Below are 24,002 nucleotides of genomic sequence, written 5' to 3'. Positions count from 1 at the left end.
TCTTCTTGCCCTTCTCTCCTCCCCTCCTCCCATCTTCATCGGCGGAACAAAAGTTGGTTTTAGCACTTATCCGCGTAGCGTCCTTCGCACATAGATGTTCGAAAAGTGGAAGGAAAAGAAGAGAAGAACGCGAGGGGTTGATTTGATTTGGCTCGACCCCGGAATTAGAAACCACGCGCCTTGAATGTTAATGACTAGCCACAACAGTTACTCACAGTCGAACCCAGACCATGGAGAATTGTCACTATAAATTTGTACTAGAATGTTATCAGTACATGTAGGTGTTGAGATTTATGTAAACAGGGCCAAATCAAATATTTGCACACTACGTAACATATTCGTCACGCAGTCAGCAAACTTACCGAAAATTAAAAAATTAAATGTGCGTACAGACAAACACATACAAATATAAATATATATATTGCGGTTTTCACGATGCAATAGCAGTATCTAATAACATTTAAAAATTAATTTTAATTATAAATTTAATTAATTATAATTAATTATAATAATTTATATTAATTATAATATTTTAATTATTTGCAATCAAAGCATGCTGCGTTGAAAAAGCTTTCGCTCGTCATCCGACCGTGAAAGGTTAATTAACAATATTTTTAACTAACAATATTTTTAAGATCGTGCATCGGACAAAGTATTCGATTATAATGTGCAGATTCGTTGAATTCAAAGTACGATATATGTATACTTTCGCCGGATGACAGCAGATCGAATCTAACGAACCTGCCTTTCACGGTGGATATTTGACTTTTTGAGCTCGCGGAACTAAATCAGATTTTTCCAACGTTCATCTCGCGCCGATAATGAATCCAGATCCATCCCGGTTTTTTCCAACATAAAGAATCGTCGGGGTTAATTAAAACGCCGGGCGACGCCGTCGCCGGTAATTTACGGAGACTAGATGCCGTGAAAAAGACCGTCTCGCGCCAAAAGTTATTTATTTTGTCACACTTTCCCAGTTATAATGGACAATGATGACGGAAGAGTTCGGTCAACGACCAAAGCCATGTCCTTGCAAATGGCAAACTAGCACGATAATCGTCCGCGCGATCGCGACGGAACTATAATAAACGGTTCGCGTTATTATTGACCCGGAAACATCTGCCCTTTTCTTCTCTTCCTCGGGAAACTCGTTAGACTTGCCGCGGTACGGAGAACTTCACAAGTCGGCGAGAAGGGCAGGAGATACAGGCTCTACTGACGGAGGAAAGCCCGAAGAGAGTACTAGCAAAGAAAAGAGCGGATACTACGGAGAGCAAGGAAAATGCGAGATTGAGACAGCGGAAGCGGAAACCATTAATGGTGATGCGGTAGGCGCGAGTGGAGTGGTTGGTGAACGAACAGAGGGGTTTAGTAGGACGTAAATGGAGGATGAAAGTGCGGGAGAGAAAAGAGAAGGAAGGGAGAAATAAAAAGTCACGCGAGAGAGCTGGCGATACGAGTAGGACGAAAAGAGAAGAAAATGACAGGGGAAGAAAGAGACGAGGGAGGAGAGAATCGCGCTATTGTGAATTCGTAACAGAGCCCTCCTCTTCGTCGCCCCCTCCCCCTAACCCCTTCCAATATTACTTCCGCGTTTCCTCTCTCGCCCGATCTTTCGGAGTGACGAGCGTGTCGCCGGTAAAGTTCGAGCGACGTGGCTGGGTCGAGAGCACATTTACTGTATTTTAAACCCCCATTTTCATTAGAACGTTTCCGAAGTAGGAAATCGAGGGCGGGTTTTGTAGCCGACTCTACCGGCTCGCAACGTGACTTCGCCGTCGATCAAACGGCAGACTAACGTGCAACAACAACGCGAGTCTATATCTGTCCTACTTCTGGGGCAACATGCCGATAGGCTAGACAATAGCCGTTCACCATCGTGCAATTATTTACCCTAAGGACAGCTATACCTAGCTGGTATATACGCACAATGCCATTGTCTCTCGTCTACGTGGATCGTCGTCGTCCACGCACACATACATATATACATATATACACACTCGAGCAAACAGGTATACACAGCAAACGCATGAGTTTATGCAGACCAGAATAGCTATGTGTGTTCCATACACATATATTGCCAAGCACATGTATACAGTGTTATAAAAGGATGATTGTGATCACTCGGTTGCAATTATCCAAAAGAAGTCATTAATCATGAGAGATCGTCACGGTTGTTTAAACAATTCCGATCACATAGCTCTTGGGCTTCAATTCCTTTCAATAGAAAGAGTTCGTCGAATGGAAGCTTGTTCCGATTGCTTCTCTGAAAGTTGAGGGGAACGTAATTGAAAGACTTGCACGCGGAATTATTTTTCTTAATAGCTCTGCCGCCAAATAGGGAGACGATTTAATTTCCCGATGAAAAAATAAAAATCGCGCATAAGTCTACGAATAAAAGAAAATTCATTAAATAGTCGATACTTAATTTTAAAGAACATTCCATCTCTGTTTTTTTTCCAAATTACTTCATACTTGAAAAAAAAAATGAGAATAGAGTGTATGCTTTCATTTTGCACAAATTATAAAGAGTTAGTTCAAAAGTATATACATTCCGTGTTTTTAAATTGATTTAATTAAATATTTGTGCCCGCTAAACCCGCTCTCAGTGCGCGAAAATATGTATCAATTCGATTGACCTGCCTACTGCGCCAACTTTATAACGCGAACTCGATTAAATTTATCGACAGCGACCGCAACCGCGGTGGCAATATGAGAAAAAAGTTGATCTCGCCTAAACCAGCGATATGTGGCTGGGTAGCTGGCGATTTCTCTCGCCGACCGATCCATCGCGCTACCGTTTCGGCAAAGTCGTAAAGTCGAATCGAAATTCACCGACGCGGTTCGTAGAAGCAACATAAATTCGTCTCGACCAATGAAACGCGAGCGATCGTTAAGATCATCGAAATGCGGCTATTTATTATCGTCGACTTCATAGATCGTGCCATGAACTCGACAAGTCGATCGATCTCTAGATTCTAGATTATGAAAATCGAACATTCGACGATTGACAGTTTCTCTTCGCGTCTATAGACGCGCATTGTGAATTTTACATGTTTTACTGGTAATATTCGATTCGCTTAAAAGCTCCTTTAAAATTTCATCAAGATTCTACAAGTGTAAGATAAGATAAAAGTCGTGGATTATAGAATCGACGAAAAAAAAAAAAAAAATGCTAATATTACGACGAGGATCTGTAAATTGCTGCTGCTCGTTCAAGCGAACATGCGCAAAAAATACTACCGAGAACAAAAGTGTTTTATACGACGTCATTAAAACTAAAGAGACGGGGCCCAGTGAGACGGTTGATTATCATCATCGTAAACGAAGATAAGCGCGGTACTGGAGCGGCAATAATAATAATGGTAGTTTGGGGGAAACAAAAGGAAGAGAATTAAAAGGGAGGACATTTCAGGTAGTTCCGAGGTAATATTTTCTGTAGAAAATGAAAAACGGAGCGTCGGTGGGGACATATAGCTCGATAAAACGAGCACAAAAAGTATGCAACGAGAAATGGCTGCGAAAACAGCGGTAACTGCAGCAATGGCGCGGCCACAAAGAGCCAATCTATGTACGTTTCCATAGATCGTGAAACGGACGGGAACGACTTAAACGAACTTTCTCGATCGCGAGCAGCCGAATGTGTGACCGAACAGAAGAAAAAGCTTCCTCGCACCGACGGTGACTCGGAATCCGCGGCGGCGGCATCGACGAGAAAAAAAAACCTACAAACTGCATTTTTGCGCAAGAACACTATTTCGCACGGAATGTGTTACGCGAGCGAAAGTTTGCAACTATATCCGGTAACCAGCGCCCGGTCCCATTACGCGCTAACTACGCTCGGAACTTGTAATTATCCGTGTCAGTTTTACGATAGCGAATTTAAGTGGACAAGAGACAGGAATGGCGAGAGTGGAAGGCAAGAGAGAGAAGGCAGTAGGGAAAGAGATGCGCTTTAGACTTAATGACTTCCGGCCGCCATAAAACTTTGCTGTCGCGCGTCACCGATATATCGCGACGCGCCAATACCGCGTAATTTTTCTCGTAAAGCAATATATTGTATCTTACGCTTCTCGATTAATGAGACTAATGTTAACGCAACGAATTGCGTAGCAAAGAATGTCGAATGCGCAAATATTATGTGTAGAACTTCATGCGATCTTCCGTGTTTATTCTATTCCGTGAGGATGCTTATAATAAAATAACTTTTACATTATGTATTCTGTGAATAATTCCGCTTCATGTAAATAATTCATTTCTATTATTGTCTTTTCTATCGAAATGATTATAAAGATTGCCATAAGCTTACTAAAATATTATTAAATTTAAAATATATGATTAATTTATATTTTAATTTGTAAATTTAATTTATGTGTGTGGTAGAGTTTATATTAGCTGAGCCAGTAATCTCAAAAGATGAAAAAATTATCTCAGATTTATTCTCTATGTTTTTAATACTGCAAAATTAAAAATATTTTTCAATATCGTTAAAGTAAAATAGCTAATTAGCTTTCTAATAATTATTTTAAAAATCTAATTTATATATATAAAGTAAAGGCTCAAATAAATCAAATAAATAAAAAATAGACAGGCTAATTAAAGCCGAGCGCGGTAAAAAAAGCGCATGTATTTTTATTATTAAATCATTTATTATACGTTTCGGTCCTCGATGGTTCAAATGAGGACCGAAACGTACAATAAATGATTTAATTAATAACAAAAGTACATGCGCTTTTCTTAACGCGCTCGGCTCTTAATTAGCCCGTCTAGTTTTTATTTATCTAATTTATATATTTATTATATCCTATACATGTTCTATTCGATTAGAAACGAAATGAAAGATATATGATATTTTATCTCTGTTAAAACTAATATATATAAGAAACCGTTCTTTACGCAATTAGAACTTTAATTATAATAATATTATAGCTAATAACGACTATTAAAGGACGAAAATTTTATCCTCTCTAAAATTCCTTGATTACCCAAAGTGCTTCGATAGATGTTAAAAAATCGGCCTGTTTTGGTATGCCTTAGTAAGTACGAGCACGTTCTAGAAGCATGCGCGCGTGGAATCTCCGAGAAATGAGGGTTTAAATCTCCCTTCGAGAGTATAGAATGTCGTCCCATTTGTGAGAATAAGAAAGATGAAAAGAGGAAGCTGAAAGTCACCTCGGCAACGCCGTATATATTGTCCTCGGCTAATAAACCGCCGTGTACTAATTCGTAGAGAGTATGAAAAGATCGAGTTACGAATGACGAAAAAGGATCTCGCGAGATCACGGGCAAGAGATCGTACGATAAAAAAACAGGTTGCGCGAACGTATGTATATATAAAAATAAATCGGGTCAACGATAAAGTAAACCGGCTTAGCCAGCGATTCAAATTAGCAATGACAGTCGGACGATCACGTGCGACAGAAGAATTGCGATAAGTCAATTTTTCGAAATCTCCCGATACTCGCAATTCGTCACGTCGCGCCGAGACCAATTAAGATCTCCTTTAATAGGAATCATAATTCACCTCCGTGAAAGTGTCGACGAAGAAAGATCCGAATCTCAATTCGAAAGCACGCGCGCGTAATTTTTTCAGACCACGGCTATACACCAGACCAGAGTGTTTCATCGTTCCGCGCCTTTTTCGATTCTTTAGTTATCTAGCGCACATCTCTCTTCGTCTTCTAACGAATTTATGTCTTTTTCTCACTTTTTTAACGTCCAATTATTCATAAATGTTTTTTTTATTTAAATGTATATTATAGATTATTTAAAAAAATTCAGAATAATATTAATTATTAACAAACTGGAATCTGTCCTTTTTCTTTCTTTAATAAGAATATTACTGTTAACTTAATTTATAAAATAATTTATAAAATAACTTGAAAAATAAAGAAAATAATTTAATTATGAATAAAAATTGTTGCATAAGAACTAAATCAATGATCGTGACGCTGTCTCTTGCGCCACCTAATACACTCTATTCACTCTATTATATTAAATGTCATTAGTTTATAACTGCGCATCAAACGATAATAGTTTCTGGCACACTGCAAACTATATCAGCAGATAGTGAAAGAGAAAATCACGAATAAAACTATCAAATGTATATTCATAATTATATGCCGGAAAATACAAATGTTTTGTCATAAATATTTAAAAAATGCAGTACAAAGCAATAACCGACAGAAGCGGATATAAAAAATAGACACTTAAAACGTTAATTAAAAATCATTCAAAGATATGTAACATAATTGCATAAATCAAGTTGCAATTAAACGCCGCTCTATGTTATTAACAAAAAAATAAGAGAAAAATATAAGAAATCGTAAAATCTATCCTTGAAGAAAATATCATAAGAAAATCAGTGTTTAATTTATTGCCATGCGTGTACGTCGATAAATTAAAAATTATGAAACGACAAACGGCATAAATGCGTAATTCACTAAACATATTGATAATTATTAATACGTCACGGTTTTTTATCTTTATCAATTACAATCATGACTAAATGTATGATGTATACTAAAAGTAAACGTTAACATGAAACCGCTTGCAATCTGAAATCAGCGAGCTTCTAGCCAAGCAAACATTCATAAATATCAACTTTGCCATCTAATCGAGTAAAAGCCCGAATAAAAAAAAATAAAAGTTTCGTAGAATCAGAGGAGATTAACTTTACTCTTTGCTATGCCTCGGATGTCCTCCTCGAGTTCACGACTAAAATGAATATAAGACTAGAGAGTGAATCAAGTTTTAAATTAAAAACTCAACTTTATTCCCATTAATTTCACTTTATTCCGCTAGCTATCCTAGTGCAAACCGAGAGGCAATTATTTTTAATTGTTACATTTTTCTCTTTTAGGCAAATTTTTCTAACTTCAACATATGACACATTTTACAATTTTTTATGCATCCAACGTAAAAAAAAAATGTATTCAACCACGAAGTCAAATATATAGCCGAAATAAAGCACAAAAAGATATTTGTCCCAGTTTAAACTAAAAGCAGTTATCTTCGTATATAATATCATAAAAGTCGTACTTGCATTGCATTTTTTTCATAAGGTACTCCGTTTTATTACGTTATTATCCTTCGATGTAAAGTCGGCGAGTATAAAATTTCATTTCCGCGGATCATTGTCCCTTAATCATCGCTGCTCGAAACAGCAATGTTCAATTAATGGTTGAAACAAAAAGCAATAGTGATTGTAATTTTTTGTTCACATTTCACGGTGACTTTGGCACACGGATTACGCGCCTATAATGACGTTTCAAATGAGGTTGCTACGTTTTCGCGACTCCCATAACGACGAACGCACATTTATCACTGACGTTTTTCTGATTATTTAATAAAACGTTTGATCAGTATTAATATACGATCCCTTCTCTTCCATATTACATTTACTGTTAAAATTACAAAACATAGGGGAATAATACACTTCGTGGTTCATAATTTCATAAACGACAAATGTCCAATGCAGATGACGTTATAATTGAACACAATTTCAAATTCCGCAATTAAGCTTTAATTTAGTTTAATATATTGATCGGAAAATGAGGTATTACATTCTGTCTCTCTATATGGATTAATAACGTAACATATATTAATGAAACATTATAATTTGGCATACTGACAGAAGTTAACTTTTTCTCCTTTTCATTAATTCAGAGAATTGGTTTCGGATTTTATATTACTGAAATATCAAATTGCTTTATTAATATTTGTACGTTGATTTACGTTTCTCTAAAGCAATGTAATATGTTGCTTAATGACATGTTTTGTCAGAATGTTAATAAAACAAATAATTTATGTACTATAAACATGCGTTAAATTAAATTATGCGTGGAGCTCAGTCGCTTTTAGATTTCATCTTTTTGACAGCAGAAAATAATTTACCTGAAGAGGTAAAAGCAATACATTGTAGTTTTCTCCCTCCACCCACAACATAACGCATGTGCGCTGAGTAATAATTTTGTTCTCAAGTGCCGCACACAATACGCCAGTTGAATCGCGTCGTGCTCATTATCGCCAGAAAAAAAAAATAAATGGGACTGCTGATAATAATGCCGCATTATCTTGGAACGAACAATAGAACATGCGAGTAAGTGATGTATAGCGCGCGATGTAAAATTTAAACTTCCGGAAGGAGGCGGGGAAAGGTGGCACGACACACACGAAGAGAGAACGGAGCGAATTCGCATTCCATCTACGTTCGTCATTTCATTTCTCTCTGTCCCTGCTCCATTCTGTGCCAATTCCTCTTTCTCGCTCGGTCACACGCGGATTCAGAAAGTTCGGAGAACAGTTGCGAATCAATTCAAGATAACAACAGCGGCACCCTCTCGTCCCCTTCCCCTCCGTAAGTGTCATCGACCGGGGGTTCGCGTAGGACGCGCCGCGCGCGCGATCTGGACGAAAAATTTATACGGATATCACGCCTCATACGCCATGCATATTTGCGATACAACTTTCGTCGAGAGCGGCGTAAAAATATAGGGATGACATTTCCTGTACACAACGTCGTGCGCGGTTGATGGAGATAAGGATAGACGATAGCAATCTCGTTACGTATAGTACCAGATTGTGAGAGATCGGATCGAACGTGATCGCGCGTGCAAGCCGGAACGTGCAAACTAGGTCGCGATCGATCTCTCCTTGTTCTTCGAAATCGGGCTTGATCGCACGGGCGCGCTTCTTCATCCATTATAAGAACCCATATAAATTATGGCAATAGATCCGCGAGTGTATTATAAATGAGTGCCCATTATACCGAAAGATGTAGTCGGAGCAACGGCCGAGTCAATACTATGTTTAAAATTCCGCTCGTTCCGAAGCAGAAATTTTGTGTGTGAACAGGGATATCGTTAAAATTGTATTTTCCTAATAAAAATTGGAAATTCTCTAGTCAGAAAATGTTCGAAGAAACAGATGAAATTCATTAGGCGATTATGTTTAATTTGATGCATTCATCGCTAACATCGCAGGTTTTTTTGCAAATATTACCTCGCGACGCGCTTTCATCTCGAGCTACGTTCAATCATGCTTAACTTCCTGTTAGCTCAAGCCAACGTTTCGTGACTTCCTTGATAAGCTTGACAAGTCTCTGCGCCTTGAAAAATGTTAGAAATCTCATAGCGGGATAAACGATCTTAACTAAACGAGAAGCCATGCTACATTGTAATAGTGGAATTTAATAGGAAAGTAATATATATTATGCCATACATATTCTCATGTAAGTATTAAAATAAAAATTTAGAAATTTTGGAATATTTTTGCGAGAGAGTTAGAGTTAAATGGGTATTGCTAAAAAAAATTATAATTTTAAAGCTATTTAGAAACACTCTACAGCAATTAAATGGGTATTTTTTTAAATAAAATATATTTGCGAATACTCTGCCCTGGATTTTAAATTTCAGTCAACGCCATAATGGCGGACTATCGATCGGCGACGTGTTCTAGAATTAAAAGCCTCTATTAACCCAATTAATTACCATTATCGTATGGCTGTCGATAACGGCGCATTTTGAGAGGAGAAATCTTCGTGCGTGTCCTTATAAGAATACCTAACCTTGCGTCGAAACGATGTATTCCATCTAATTGTAAGTGAACAGGATCTAAGCGTAAATACAACGCGAATGGATCTGATTGTGAAAGAAAAACGAGCAGCCGTTATTGATTACGGCGTCAATCATGATAGCTACACTCGCATGCTATGCGCTCGTCTCCATATTCCAGCCCTATCCGGTATTCCTTATCAATAACGTATACGGATGCATAGCTAACTTACCACTTCCTGCGAGATAAGAAGTATCTGTCTCTCGCATAAAAAGAATTAAAATTCTGTTTTCTATATGCATATAAAACACGTTGAAGGAGTATTCTTTTTTCAAATATCTTTTCTCAAAATATTGTTACGAATATAAATTCTCTCCAAAATATAAATAATATCAATATCAAAAATATCTAAACAAATAGTGTCTCTAGCTGTTCTCATTTCTGATTAAAAAAGTTGAATCTAAACCGTAACGTATTTCAAGAGCTTGTTCGAGAATTAAAGGGTGCACTTCGGAAATGGTTAACGCTCATCGATTTGCAATGACAAAAGTTTAACGGTCTGGAATTGAATCCGTCCAAGTAGAAAGATCGACAGAAAAAAAGGGAACGCAGACTGAATTCGAATGTACCGAGACGCTTGTAGTGGATAGAAAATTGGATTTCAGCTACTAAGAACGGATGGACCAACGACGAAGAGGACATCGACTATGAGTCTTTTTTTTTCGTATAAATTTCTCTTTATCTCCCTCATCTTTAAAAAATTATCTTTTTTCGGAAAAAAATATCTTTTACAGATATAACGTCATAAATTGTAAAAAATCATAAATTATAAATTAAACAAATCAACTTTTGATACTTCTGATAATTATACAAAAAAAATATGTCAAATCAAATGCACACAAACAGTAAAGTGTACTATAAATATTTATAAGAATACAAATAAACACAAATGAGATTTTAGTAATGCAATATCTCTCAAAATAATGGGAATAAATGTAAACATTTGCATGCTTCAGGAGCTAAATTATAAGCTAGTACCTAGTGATTTCGATCGTTGAACGCATTGCAGCAACGCATGCAATATACATATAAGCGAAACGTCATCCAAGCGAAGCGAAATCTTTTTAACTATAAAAATCGATATATGTCTTGAATGAAAGAGTTATAGAAAGAATTATGAAAGAGATCGAAATATGTCGCGATCGTATATGCCATAACATTTTTGTCGCGGATCGAAATACACGTATCTATACACATAATCTAGTTTGCCAAGCCACAATGTGACAGTTCACAATCGATTTAAGTATGTCGACGATAGCTATTGTTTCCCAAATATAAAACACGTTACGATTAATATTCCAGACTAGTACGTTACTCGCTGCTTATAATTCAATAGTTCCAAGATTTAATCGAACGAAGCAATAGTGCAAAATATCGCGCCGCGATACGAACCACAGGCAATAACCATTGATTACTGTACTTTGCTAATTATAAAGTTCAATCGCGCAGTTCAATCGAACAGGCGTTCGCAGACGTGCAATCAACCGCGCACGCATGCGACGATAATATTATAAAGCGATATAATTTCTGGACGCGTATCGTGTCACGCCTGGGGAAGCGCTGGACCGATAATAAGGATATTGGTAACAGCCCAACGGGAAGCGGACAATGATCATTAGAGCCGAGCGCGGCCCGTGAAGAGGTATTCATCATGACTACTCGTCTACGTATAACAAGGTCGTCGACCTACCGCGTTATTTCCTTGCATTTTCCTTGACTATTGTCTTTATCGCATTTTACTCACAATCTCAGCCGAATACAACATTTCGGTTACAATCGTTTTCGATCCTAAAGAATGGAGATTCACAGAACGTGTGTTTGGAATAAACAATTGCGATGGCTTCAACACAGAAAGAATTTAAGTTTATTGATCCTTGAATCGGTTACGACATCTATTTTCGCTGCCAATACTAAATGGAGTTTTCGACTGTTGCTTTTTAATAAATTTTTATTTACTTAAATATCTCCTATATAAACAAACAATAAAAGTGAAATGTTCCTTTCATAATATTTTCTTAATATCTTAATTTCTGAGCAGTTGCTGCTGCTTATTGCGCACGTTGTAAAGAAATGTTTACTTTTTATCTGAGAGATTTAATTTTCGCTAACAGAAAAATATTAAGAATGAGTAAAATGAGTTTATACGAGTCAGAACGTGTATTCGATATTAGGAAAGAAAAAGGCATATTGCTTCTGTAATCCAAAGATATTTTTCTTGGCAAAATATAGCTATTTGGATTATTACGATTAAATTCAATTCAAATTATAAAATTTATCGAGGATTAATATTTCTACTCCTGCTTTCTCTTTCTAATTATATTTATCGTAACAATTACAACAATCAGTAGAATTAAAATATTTATGTTAATTTCTTTTGCACGTTCTATAATTGCTAATATAATATAAAAAGTTTTATTTTTTTCTTTTTAAAAATATATGAATAAAATTACAATACGAATAGTACTACGTTAAATATTTCTAAATTCTTTTATTTGGCAAACTGTATTTTTTGAGAAAATTCCGATTTATCTCACTGTTATGTCTGCGATTCAAATATTTTTCAATATTTATATTGAAGATTTTGCCCGAGGAATATATTGACGAGTTTCTCATAGAAGATAAGCTCGATCGCGTGAAAAAAATACCATTGATACGAATCATATTCTAAAGTAGCAACAATCGTGCACGCGACTTCCTATGTGATTCGCGGTATTAGAATAGCAGAGCATCAATTATAGGCAGATAATTTAAAACAATAAATTCATATCTACGATGATTATATCTAATTACTGTACACAATTGTCATGCGAATCTAAAATCTAAAAAATAATACCTTGTATAAAACGTATAAGATTACTGGCTTTTTTTGACAGTCAAAGTTGATTAAAATGTATAAAAAAACTAATGAAGCTCTTTATAAAGCGGATATTTTGCTAAATGCTGAATTAGGACAATAAAATGTTTTTAGACGCAAATGCATCTAAAAATTAATATTTAAAAAAAACAAGTAAATATCTAAATATCTAATAATATAGTTTTCTGATTTAAAGAACTGTAGTATACTACACGACGCGTCGCTCTCTAAAAAAAAAAGATGAATTGCATTAAATGCAGTTGACTGAAAAAGTTACCGCGCGTTTAATTCAAGCCGTTGCAAAAATATCTCCATAGCCAATGCGGTCGATAACCCAGTTGTATAAAGTAAGATAAAGAATGACAATCTAATACGCGCAACTCGGAAGCTAATCGATATACTTAATAGTCGCAACACTAAGTATAGGTCATCACGCAATACAATCTATCAAAGTTTCATCGACGCTCGAAATACGTAACTTAATTCTCAAGCTGCCACATAAAAAAATAACGCGTATAAAAATTTTTTTTATGACTTATGACAAACGATTGTTTGCGTTAAATACTCTTTTATTTAATTTTAAAATTAATCTTTAAAATTGTATGATAAAAATGATAAAAAATTATTTCCTTTTGACTCTCTTAATTTCTTTTACTATACGAGTATATTATAGTAAAAAAAAGATGCTATTCAGAATTTTTAAAAACGCATCCTTCAGAAAAATGTCCTTCGGAAAACCAGAAAAGTTCATTGCATTCCGTTTCTTTCGAGTCTATATATAAAATGTCAGAAATTCTTGGTAAAACCAAAAGATGTGGCGCAGGTACACACGCGATATTGCCACCGAGAGAATTGAATGGAAGAAAGATGAAGAAGTGGGAGAGAGCAGAGCAGCAGAGAGAAAGAGAGAGAAAGAAAACAAGTAAGCAAGAACCAAACCGACCTGTCTGAGTCAACCGGTCTAACCACATGTTTGCCTGCGAGTCGCTATGCAACCGGATGGCGTTCGCTCAGAACCGTAAGCAATCTCCGTTAAGCCGCATTTACACCAAAGAACAAATCGATCGATCTTCGCACAGAGCGACGTTTATCCGCTCTGTGATCGGTACCGCAGACAAAGAGAGACCCTCAACATACCAGTACACCCGCATTTGCAAACGCCCGGTGTGGTCCCTAATTTAATCCTTTGCGTTACCCAACTTTTCGGACATTGCCAAAGACACGCAACTATACAGGGGTGAAAGCGGGCGTAATCCGTAAAATACAGCCCTCGGGAATGTGGGACACACTCCGTCCCCCAAACGGTAGATAAATGGAAAGCGTGACCGCGAGCATGAGTATATATCACGTAACGAATGTTGTTATATGTATACGTATGAATGATACTTAAAGCTACAGCAAATAAGCCTCTCTGTCTTTCTCGTTCTCTCTCTTTTAGAATTTTAAAAAATAGGAACAATTAAAAAATAAGTTACGAATAGAGTGGAAAATGCGACTGGGAATAACAAACACGACAAACGAAGGCTTTGCAATACAATTTCGTTAAAGTGCGCAAAAAATATGTTTTACGAAGGAATAAAAATGTGTGTCTTACTAGCTCAAATAAAACGATGTTAGAGAATTGAGCCGTTTAAACGAGTGTTAAAAATATATATATTTTAACAAATTTAATTTACATTTATATTATAAATAGCTTTAAAAGCTAATAAAGATAAATCAATCAACCTCTTTCTCGTGAACGTATATCGTAATTGATTCGCACCAGAATAAAAAAAAATTTAATGAAAAGCGATATATAATCTTTTCTGTCCTCATTATATCTGAGATAGATTTATTGGTGATTAGATTTATTCCGAGAAATTGTTTGATTAACGATTTTTATATGAGATTTCTAATTTCAAATATTATATGTTGAAATATTATATTATATAGGAAAATACAAGATATTTCTCCCCTCCTTTCTCTCTCTCTCTCTCTCTCTCTCTCGTCACTAAATTCCTTGAAACTAAAATTTTTTGCCAATTTGAATTCAAATATTCTTTTTTAAAAAATACCGAGGTGTCTGTAATTTTTAAGTTACAAGCAATTAAAAGCCGTTTTTTGAAAATTATGCTTTAAAAGAGAAGACATAGATAATAAAATCATCATTTTTCAAGTAAATTTTATATTTAAAAATTTTTTATTTGAAGCTTAGAGCATTACAGATATATTAGCGTTACAGATATATTAAAAATTGGAAAATTGAAACACAGATATAGTCAATAAAAATGATGATTTTCTCTCTAAAAAAAAAATTGATAAAAGAATTTGCAATTTAAAATACGCATAATTACAAAACATGCATTTAATAAGAAGAAATCCTACATATATTAAAATTCTGATATAGACAATAAATACATGTATAATAAATAAATAATAATTCGTCTATATATTTCTTTTCTCTGTGAGTTATGAATAAAAATAAAATTCCGTTTAAATTCGCAATATTTATATAAGTAGATTATAAAAGAGAGACATCATGTACTTTCTTATATAATCACAGTATAAAAAATGCTATTATTATTATAATAAAAATGTAATAACCGTAAAATGATTATCAACTTTCATACAACAGCTGGAGAACGCGTTGAAGAAAAGTGAAGGTACGACTTTCTTAATTATAAATTTAAATCGATATATGGCATGAGACCAGTGAATATATCTGCAATTTTTTCATGATTTAGCACTTTCAAGCAAAAAATTTTTTACTGGTAATTTGAGCATTAACTATATCCTTCGATAAGCCAAAATAGTAATTTGTTTAAATATCAAACGTTTATACTGTATTTTACCATTTAAATAATTATTACCTCAATTTTCAGAAATGCACGTTAATATTTTGGTTATATATATAAAAATCCCAAAATTTTACATTATTACATGTATGTGTGTATATATATATAAAATATTGTCAATCTATATATTTTATAAATATTAATAATTAATAAGTGTATGCAAATATATTTATACTTCTAATGAGACATGAATGAAATGCAAACAAATGTCGGCATTGTTTAAAAAAATTAAGATTGTGTTAACGTTGTGTGTCAACAGTGCATATACGTTTCATGGAGAAAGAAGTCGTAAAATTTGCATTTGCAATATTCATGCATCATACGTAGAAGGCGAGTACTCCCGACTGCGAAAGGCCATCGATGACATATTTACAGTGCATTGAGCACACAACATTTAAATTTTAGATGAACCAGACAGCATACCGTTGTACTCGCACTCGCTGTGTCGTACGCTTCGGGTCGGATAGCTGTAATTCGCTGTATTCCTCCTCCTCCTTTCTCACACATACGCGCATACATACATACATGTAACCCCTCGAAACATCGTTTTTATACAATTCGATCGGATCCGGAATGGGCCAGATATTTGCCCACTCGAATATCTCGCACAGCTTCGCTGTTCACCCGAATATATTGCCCATGGATTATTGGAAGTCCGCGACGAATGATTGGTTACACAAAATTTCATTCACCTCACCGCCTTTTTTTCATCCTACATTCGATACCTGACATGTCTCAAAAAGAAGTATGTATGGAATTTTCGAAAGTATCGCACAATTTTATATAGTTGCAATATAATTTCTGCACAGAGAATTTTCTCTTATTGTTAGAATTTATCCTGAAAATTATGGTAATCGTGGAATAATATGATATGGAAAGAATTTTAAAAATATGTTCGATTAATTTTATCATACTTTTAGTAAATTTTACTATACTTTTAGTAAAATTAATTAAACATTTTATATTTTATTGTGATAGATATTATTATTTTTTATTGTCATAAATATTAATGAAAGAAATTCTCATAAAATTCTTTCCATACCATATTGTTCCACGATTACCATAATTTTTAGGATAAATATTCTAAAAGAAAATTCTCTCTGTGTGTGTAACACCAATATATTATAAATCTCATTATTATGATGTATATTTTTTATATTATATATCTCTAAGCCACTTGATATAGTATGATGATCTATTAATAATTTAATTATTTAATATATATATACTCGTCAAAAAAATTATCGCAACACGTAATTAATATCAAAATTTAGCATAATTTCAAATAAGCGTATCTCCGCGAAAAATTGTCGTATTTCAAAAATTTTCTTTTTTGTTTTAAAGGGAAAAGTCTACTTTAAGGAACTTTCGTTCGATTTTGATTTTATTCTCTCCCCCTTTCTCCATCCCTTTAAAAGGAGGGACGTGTTTTTTTCTCAAAAAATTGCATAGTTTGACGAGTTCTACGGAGTGTACTAAATTTGTTTCGCAAATATCATCATAACTATCGTAAAATATGGACTTTTCTCTACAAATTAAAAAAAAAATTGAATACCGTACGATTTTTTTTCGCGAAGTTACAGCATATCAAAGTTACCTACACACACGCGCGCGCACACACGATGGGCAAAATCCGACCAGCAACCTCCCCGCAGTGCCCATCGGGTAATGCTAATGTTGGCGGTAATTAAATATATAGGCAAAAATGCATAGGTAACTTTGATATGCTGTAAATTCGCGAAAAAAAATCGTACGGTATTCCATTTTTTTTTAAATTTGTAGAGAAATGTCCATATTTTACGATAGTTATGATGATATTTGCGAAAAAAATTTAGTACACTCCGTAGAGTTCGTCAAACTATGCAATTTTTTGAAAAAAAAACACGTCCCTTCTTTTAAAGGGATGGAGAAAGGGGGAGAGAATAAAATCAAAATCGAATGAAAGTTCCTTAAAGTAGAGACTTTACCCTTTAAAACCAAAAAAAAATTTTTGAAATACGACAATTTTTCGCGGAGATACGCTTATTTGAATTTATGCTAAATTTTGATATTAATTACGTGTTGCGATAATTTTTTTGACGAGTGTATATATGTGTATTTATATTCTTCCCATAGAATAATTCCCATAAATTAATATAAAATCAGGATTCTAGAAAAAGAATTATTTGATTTTCTACACCATTATTTGCGTTAAATCAACGAAAGTTTCACGGGATACATTTATACACATAGGTATATTGATATCCAACCCGACATTATTAATGCGCAAGGACGCTTTGTGAATCCGTGATCTATAATTTGGAATCTATCTCGCATACCTATGCCGGGGCTCATCTTTATCATTATAGCCAAGACTCGCTTAACATGCAGTACGATCGTGATGAGGGACATTATCGTGCGCGAATCATTAGGATGAAAAGCGGAAATGGTATAAACTCAAGGAAACTGAAGATGCCCGAGGGGAGAGAACGCGGAGGAAAGAGGAGGTTGGAGGTAATAGTTCAGTGCAGCTGCATCAGGACAAACTGTTACGAGCAGGTAGACACATATGCAACTAAGCCGCATCGTGAACGAAAAGAGAAGGAAAATGAAGTTGTTGCCTCCTACACGAGAATTCGCTTTGAAATTTCCACTAACCGGGCGGCTATACATTTCGAATTTCTAGTGCATAAAGAAAAGGTTTGATGAAGAAAACAATACTCTGGACATGATTCCATGTTTTTCCATATCGCAAAATTGTATTGGGAGTGACGGCGAATTAATGATTATGACAAAGCAAAATGTGTTATTTATCAACGTATATTATTCTAACATTTTCATTGGTTATATTTTATTGAAAAAAACAAACTAATCCTAAAATGTCTGATTTTTATCATTTTTACTAAAACTGCTAGCTTAATCTAATTTAATAACTTCATATATTAAAGATTAAAGTTATTTTAATAATTAGCTAAAAAAAATTTAGAAATAAATTTCTGAATTTAGACATTTCTTATTTTAAATTCATATTGCGCAAAAATTCTTATTTTATCTTTATTCTTTCTATTACTTTCTTCCCTCCCCCCCCCCTCTCTCTCTCTTTTACTCTTTTACTCATAAAGTCAAACAGATTCATCATATGTATGACTAGTTTCGTGTTAAAACCCGATTTCGATCGTAACAAAACACGATAGTCAGAACTATAATCCTATTCTTTGCTGCATGAAGAAAACGAGATGCATACATATACATATATAGCGGGGAATTCATAGAATATATTTCAATTTAGAACGCCAACCAACCGGAGATTTAATTAAAGATGCATTGCGCTCCGTTTCTAAAGTTGAATGAAGCTCAGCGGCACGAACTTGGGACTCACCCTTGATTACATCCAATCGCGTTAGATATCTACATTTTATTTTCTTTTATTTTCTCCACAGAGTATGTATATCGCGGCTGCGATATCAATTAAACTTTTTCTGCCCTTGCGTTTGCCCTTCGAATATCACTTGAACCGATGAATCAGTAGGCGAAGCACGAACTTTGTTTTTATCTCGCTCCGTAGTTACGCTTCCTACTTTTGCCACGAATTAATTGCAATCGACTGACCAGCAGTTATTTCCGGGATTATCGCAATAAACTTTCAAAAGCGCGCTCGCCGTACATAATTGAGAAAATTTAGCCACGCTTTTATCATCCTCCTTTATCTTTACTCGTCCAAAGACTACACGTGTTTCCGAGTCCATTTAGATTAATTAAACGCTTAGTATTAATTAAATGCCGCTCGAATAAATATGCAACTGTAGGGAATTTGTCGCGTATTGTTCGTGTGAAAAATATCACGCGAACGCACTTACGATTAATAATCTTAAACGACATGTAGTCGCATTGAACACGCGTTATTAACAGTAATCGATATTTGCATGGGTTTCTTTAATACTTCGTCGGATTTATTATTGTCAAAAGATACGGAATCTCATTGACGTAAAAACTTGATGTGATCGATACCCCCTTCAGTATAATATATAATATATAAATGAAAAATAGAAGATAATACTTACAGTCTTATTATTAATGCAACATATAATATCAATGTAGAATATAAATGCACAGCAAGTTGGGATTTATTCTATTTAGTTGGTTTCGCTATAGCAAAATGCAATAGTATACTAGTATCAACCTCGGTGGTTCATGAACGTGCTGGCGTCGAGAAGCAAAGTTCGAGCATGTCGGTCGTTAGAATTGTTTCACGACTTTCTTTACGATCGTATTCGAGGCCATTCGGATTTTTCACTAGCATAGGCGCTACACAAGCATTTTTATTTGAATCTTATACTTTTTTTTAATACGTTTGTATGCATGCGACAAGAAATATGTAACCGAAAATGAGATTTTTTTCAATAAACTTGACTCTTTACTATTATCATATTTTAGAAACAATTGCATTACCGTTGAAAAAAAACGATGAACAAATATTTAGAATTTTTTAATTAAAAGCATTAATTCGAAACAATGTAAATGCAACTTCGTGAAAATTTCGAAAAAATACAGAATGAAAGAAAAGTAAAATCTAAAATTATTTCGAGATTTATTTTGATTTCTAGTAAAGATTTAATTAAGATAATAAATTAATAAAATAAATAAAATAATGAGAATAAATAAGATAATTATTTAAAATAAACTATTAGGCAAAGAAGAGTAAAAAAGTTTAAACGCGCCCAACATTAACCGCAGAGATGTGTGATTTATGTTTCTTCGCGCGCGCACGAACCATGTTTCTTCACAAGCAATAAATTCAAATAAAAAACAAGAAACAAGGACGCACAAATAATATTATTGTACATCTAATATGCCACATGCATCCAATAGAACAACTTATTAATAATATTTTGCAAATAATAGCATTGGGAATATTATTGATTAAATTGTTGATTTTCGTAATACGTTCGCTATTAAAGCATAACCATATTCTATATTGTACTAAATTCATTCCAAGTTTCTCACGTTAGTTCAATCATTAAATTCAAAGCTAAAGATGTGCATCATATTCATATTTTAAATTTTTTGGACATATGTGATCTGTATTTATAATATTTTATAAATCAGAAATAATATTTCAAAGTGAGCTAAACAACATTTTTGAGTGTCATGTACATAATTATCTCTTAATGTCATTTGCTATACATTTATCTAATCCAACATTTCTTACACTATACGTTAAACAAACCTGTCAACCTTGTAATAATTATCTATAATTTATTATAATATAAAAAGGATATTTTATAGTAATAATTTAACGAAGTAAAACTTATTAAAATTATCACTTACATCACTATTATATTAGAAAATATATTAGAAAACTATTAATTAAAATATTTAAATTTCAAATTATTTAATTATTTTTCGTTATATGTATTATATATGTTTATATTCACAATTAAAATTATATTAATAATTCATGTCTTTTCTCTATTTACATTAATAATTCGTATTTATATTCTCACAAAAATATCCTGTAAATTATACTACTTATTTATTACCTATGATTTAAGCGTAAGAAATGTTGTTTTAATTTCTGTAATTCGTGCATATATACAATACAAACAATTGCATGATGCTGAAACCACTCGAGGTAAATCCACTATCAAACGACAAGTTGAAAAAGTTAGGGACTTCAAAGTTGAAAATAGACGGACATTTTTGAGTCCTCTTTACGAGAATATCTCTTCTCGATATTTTTCAACGCGGATTTGACGCGGCTCTCGAACACCCTCCGTCCATCTCGTTCGAGGATCATTGGATTTCCATCTCGTTCGAGGATTATTCGAAAGAGACGTCGAATCGCGGAACACGTAATCTATTTCCTATTCGCGAGTGAGCCACTTGTGACACCCGTACGATAACGCGTTATGCGCGACCTACATAAACAGGTGTGCTCGTGGCTTTGCATGCTTGCGATGCAAAATTGCAGCGACATGAACACGATGCAATAAGGGTTGATCGTACGGTAAGGTTGCGTTTTCAGACCGCGACAAGTTGACTTTCGCCGCAGCTTTCGCCTTTGATCCTAGAGCTACTCGATCACAGAAATAATCCTATATGCATTTTCTTCAGTTAGATAGTGGAAAAATTGTGTCACATACCGATATACTTTCACATGAAAAGATCATAATATATGGTTACGAATTAACTTATTATTATAATGACAAATTTTTTTCGTAATAAAATATATTCTATCGAATAATATTTTAAATAAAAATGACGTACATATATATTTATAATATTGATCATACTTTAATAAGTTTAAAAAAATTAAATGAATAAATTCTAAATTATAAAAATATTCTGCAGAAAATTCAGCATTCAAATTCAGAGCGATAGGCCTAACCTAACTTCACATTGCGGCAGCTTTAAACTCGAACTCGTTTAAAGTGACACGTGACGTCAATCGCGTCGCCACTCGATAAACATAACCATGACCAAAAAGAAATCATTAAAACACAAAAATAGTCTCTGACAGCGGGATACCTCGAGTGTCTCGAACAATGATAGAATCAATGAATATGCTTGACTCACCGACGTCACAGAGTGAAGCCTGCCGTTGTACGACGTCTCAATCGAATCGACACGACGCAGTCTTATCTCTCACGCTGTACTCGTTGTTAAACACACACTTGGACACACACTCGCCGTAGCTGCGGACCGCGCACTAATTAAGCACAACCGAACGCGTTTCGATCACAATGAATAAGCGTTTCAACGCACGACAACGGATTGACAGTTCGCGTCGTTCAGGCTGGGCGAGAAAACGCCAACGTCACGACGCTCGCACGACGAGCGACCGGCTTCGACTGTCGACTGCGGTCGTTGCCGGCCACCCGCTGTTAGCAGGCGCGAGTTCGATTCCCTTCGTCCTCTTTCGCGTCCGCGGCACTACTACCACTGCGTTGGTTACGACGCGCGCCTACCTAGCCTACCTTCGACCGACGTGGCGCCGCTGCGCGTCGCGAACACCCCCGAAGATAACCGAGTTTTCACGAAGCGAATGTGTGTAAACAAGTTCTTTTTTCATATTTAAAAAATATTCATAATTCATATTTCACTTAGAAAATATCTCAATTTTGCATTTAAAAGATTTTTAATTATTTTATATAAGCATTATATAAATATTAAATTTTTAGTTATATTATATATAAACATATGTTACAATAGAAAAAAAAGAATTTATATTTGAAAGAAATATATCTTTTTTATCATTTTTTTTATTAAGTATCTATTTTTTAAGAGATTGCGTACAATAAAAGAACAGGAAATATGCAAGGAACAGGCACTTTTACACAGCAAACGCTCGCGAAATTACGATTACGCGCACGCATTAATTAGCAAAATAAAATAATTGTACGACAATTTGAACGACGCACTCCGGACGTTAATCGTACACGACGCACTGATGCCACCTGTAAAAAATAATTATAAAGATTATAATCTTTCGCGATTAATCGACAAAAAATTAGATCTAAATATATATAAAATATGATAAAATATAATTTTCATATAACAAGTTGCGTGTATTATTATGACAATTTATTATAAATTATTTATTAAACAAATTATTAAAAGAGTTGTTGAAAGTTTTGAAAAGTAAAATATCCAAAATCCAACCTATGCATTACATTATACATTAATGTGAAATGAATCGTTATCGGAAATAAACGAGCAATTATTATAATTTTACAAGTATATAATAAATAAACGAAATAGGTTATAACCTTACACTTACGACAAAGTTGCTCCGCCGTTGCCCGATGCCTCCCCGGGCCTCCTTCTCTTTCACTCGTACTCTGTATGAAGTTTTTATCTACTTACACAAACGATACACGCTCGCGAAAGCACGATTATAATTACGACACACACGCGCGTTTATCAAGAAAATAAAATAATCGCACTTTGAGCGGCCGTTAATCTATACGCACCTACGCCACTCTTTATACCGCTCACTTCCGATCTTAATCGCGCGATACTTTGCGCGAAACTTGGACACTCGTACGTGACTTCATACGGCACTCCCGCTTTTAACCGTACGCATATTTTATGCCCTTTTGTTAATTATATGCGACGCATATTTGAGAGAACAATATGCGATAATTATACTTAATTAAACGAAGGTACGATCCGCGGGACGCGTTGCACGAAATTCACGCGGCATATCCTCGCAGTGATGCTAACTGTCTAATTAGAAATTATCAGTCTTTCGCGATTAATCGATCATTGAAAAGATCGATTAATATAGAGCGCTTTGCTCCACTCTGATTGGTCGATCAAAATATTGTCCAGCAGTGATTTATTACGTCGGGAGTAAAGCGCTCTATGTTAATCGATCTTTCCAATGATCGATTAATCGCGAAAGATTGATAATTTCTAATTAAACAGTTTGCATCACTGCGAGGACATGCCGCGTGAATTTCGTGCGACGCGTCCCGCGGATCGTACCTTCGTTTAATTATAATTGTCGCGTGCTGTTCTCTTAAATATGCGTCGCATATAATTAACAAAAGGGCATATAAAATATGCGTACGATTAGAAGCGGGAGTGTCGTGTATGAAAAGTCACGTACGAATGTCCAAGTTGCGCGCAAAGTATCGCGCGATTAAGATCGGAAGTAAACGGTATAGAGTCGCGTAGGTGCGTATAGGTTAACGTTCGGGAGTGCCGCTCAAAGT

The 24,002-nt window shown here is 34.8% G+C and overlaps 1 protein-coding gene across 4 annotated transcripts in view; it reads right to left on the bottom strand.

Annotated features, from left to right (window-relative positions):
* Pgant9 (polypeptide N-acetylgalactosaminyltransferase 9) overlaps positions 1–22,206 on the bottom strand; it is a 201,516-nt gene extending 179,310 nt beyond the window's left edge. For all 4 annotated transcript variants that reach the window (XM_083057830.1, XM_083057861.1, XM_083057851.1 and 1 more), the window contains exon 1: positions 21,859–22,206. The gene's annotated coding sequence lies outside the window, so the exon portion shown is untranslated. The remainder of the gene's footprint in view (positions 1–21,858) is intronic.
* Between the last annotated feature and the right edge of the window lie 1,796 nt (positions 22,207–24,002).

Source organism: Prenolepis imparis, unplaced genomic scaffold, assembly GCF_030444845.1.
Source record: "Prenolepis imparis isolate NDT839.2.m4 unplaced genomic scaffold, iyPreImpa1.0 SCAF_2, whole genome shotgun sequence".
Taxonomy (NCBI): Eukaryota; Metazoa; Arthropoda; class Insecta; order Hymenoptera; family Formicidae; genus Prenolepis; species Prenolepis imparis.
The sequence above is the reverse complement of the archived record's forward strand: the minus strand, read 5'-3'. Positions and strand labels throughout refer to the sequence as shown.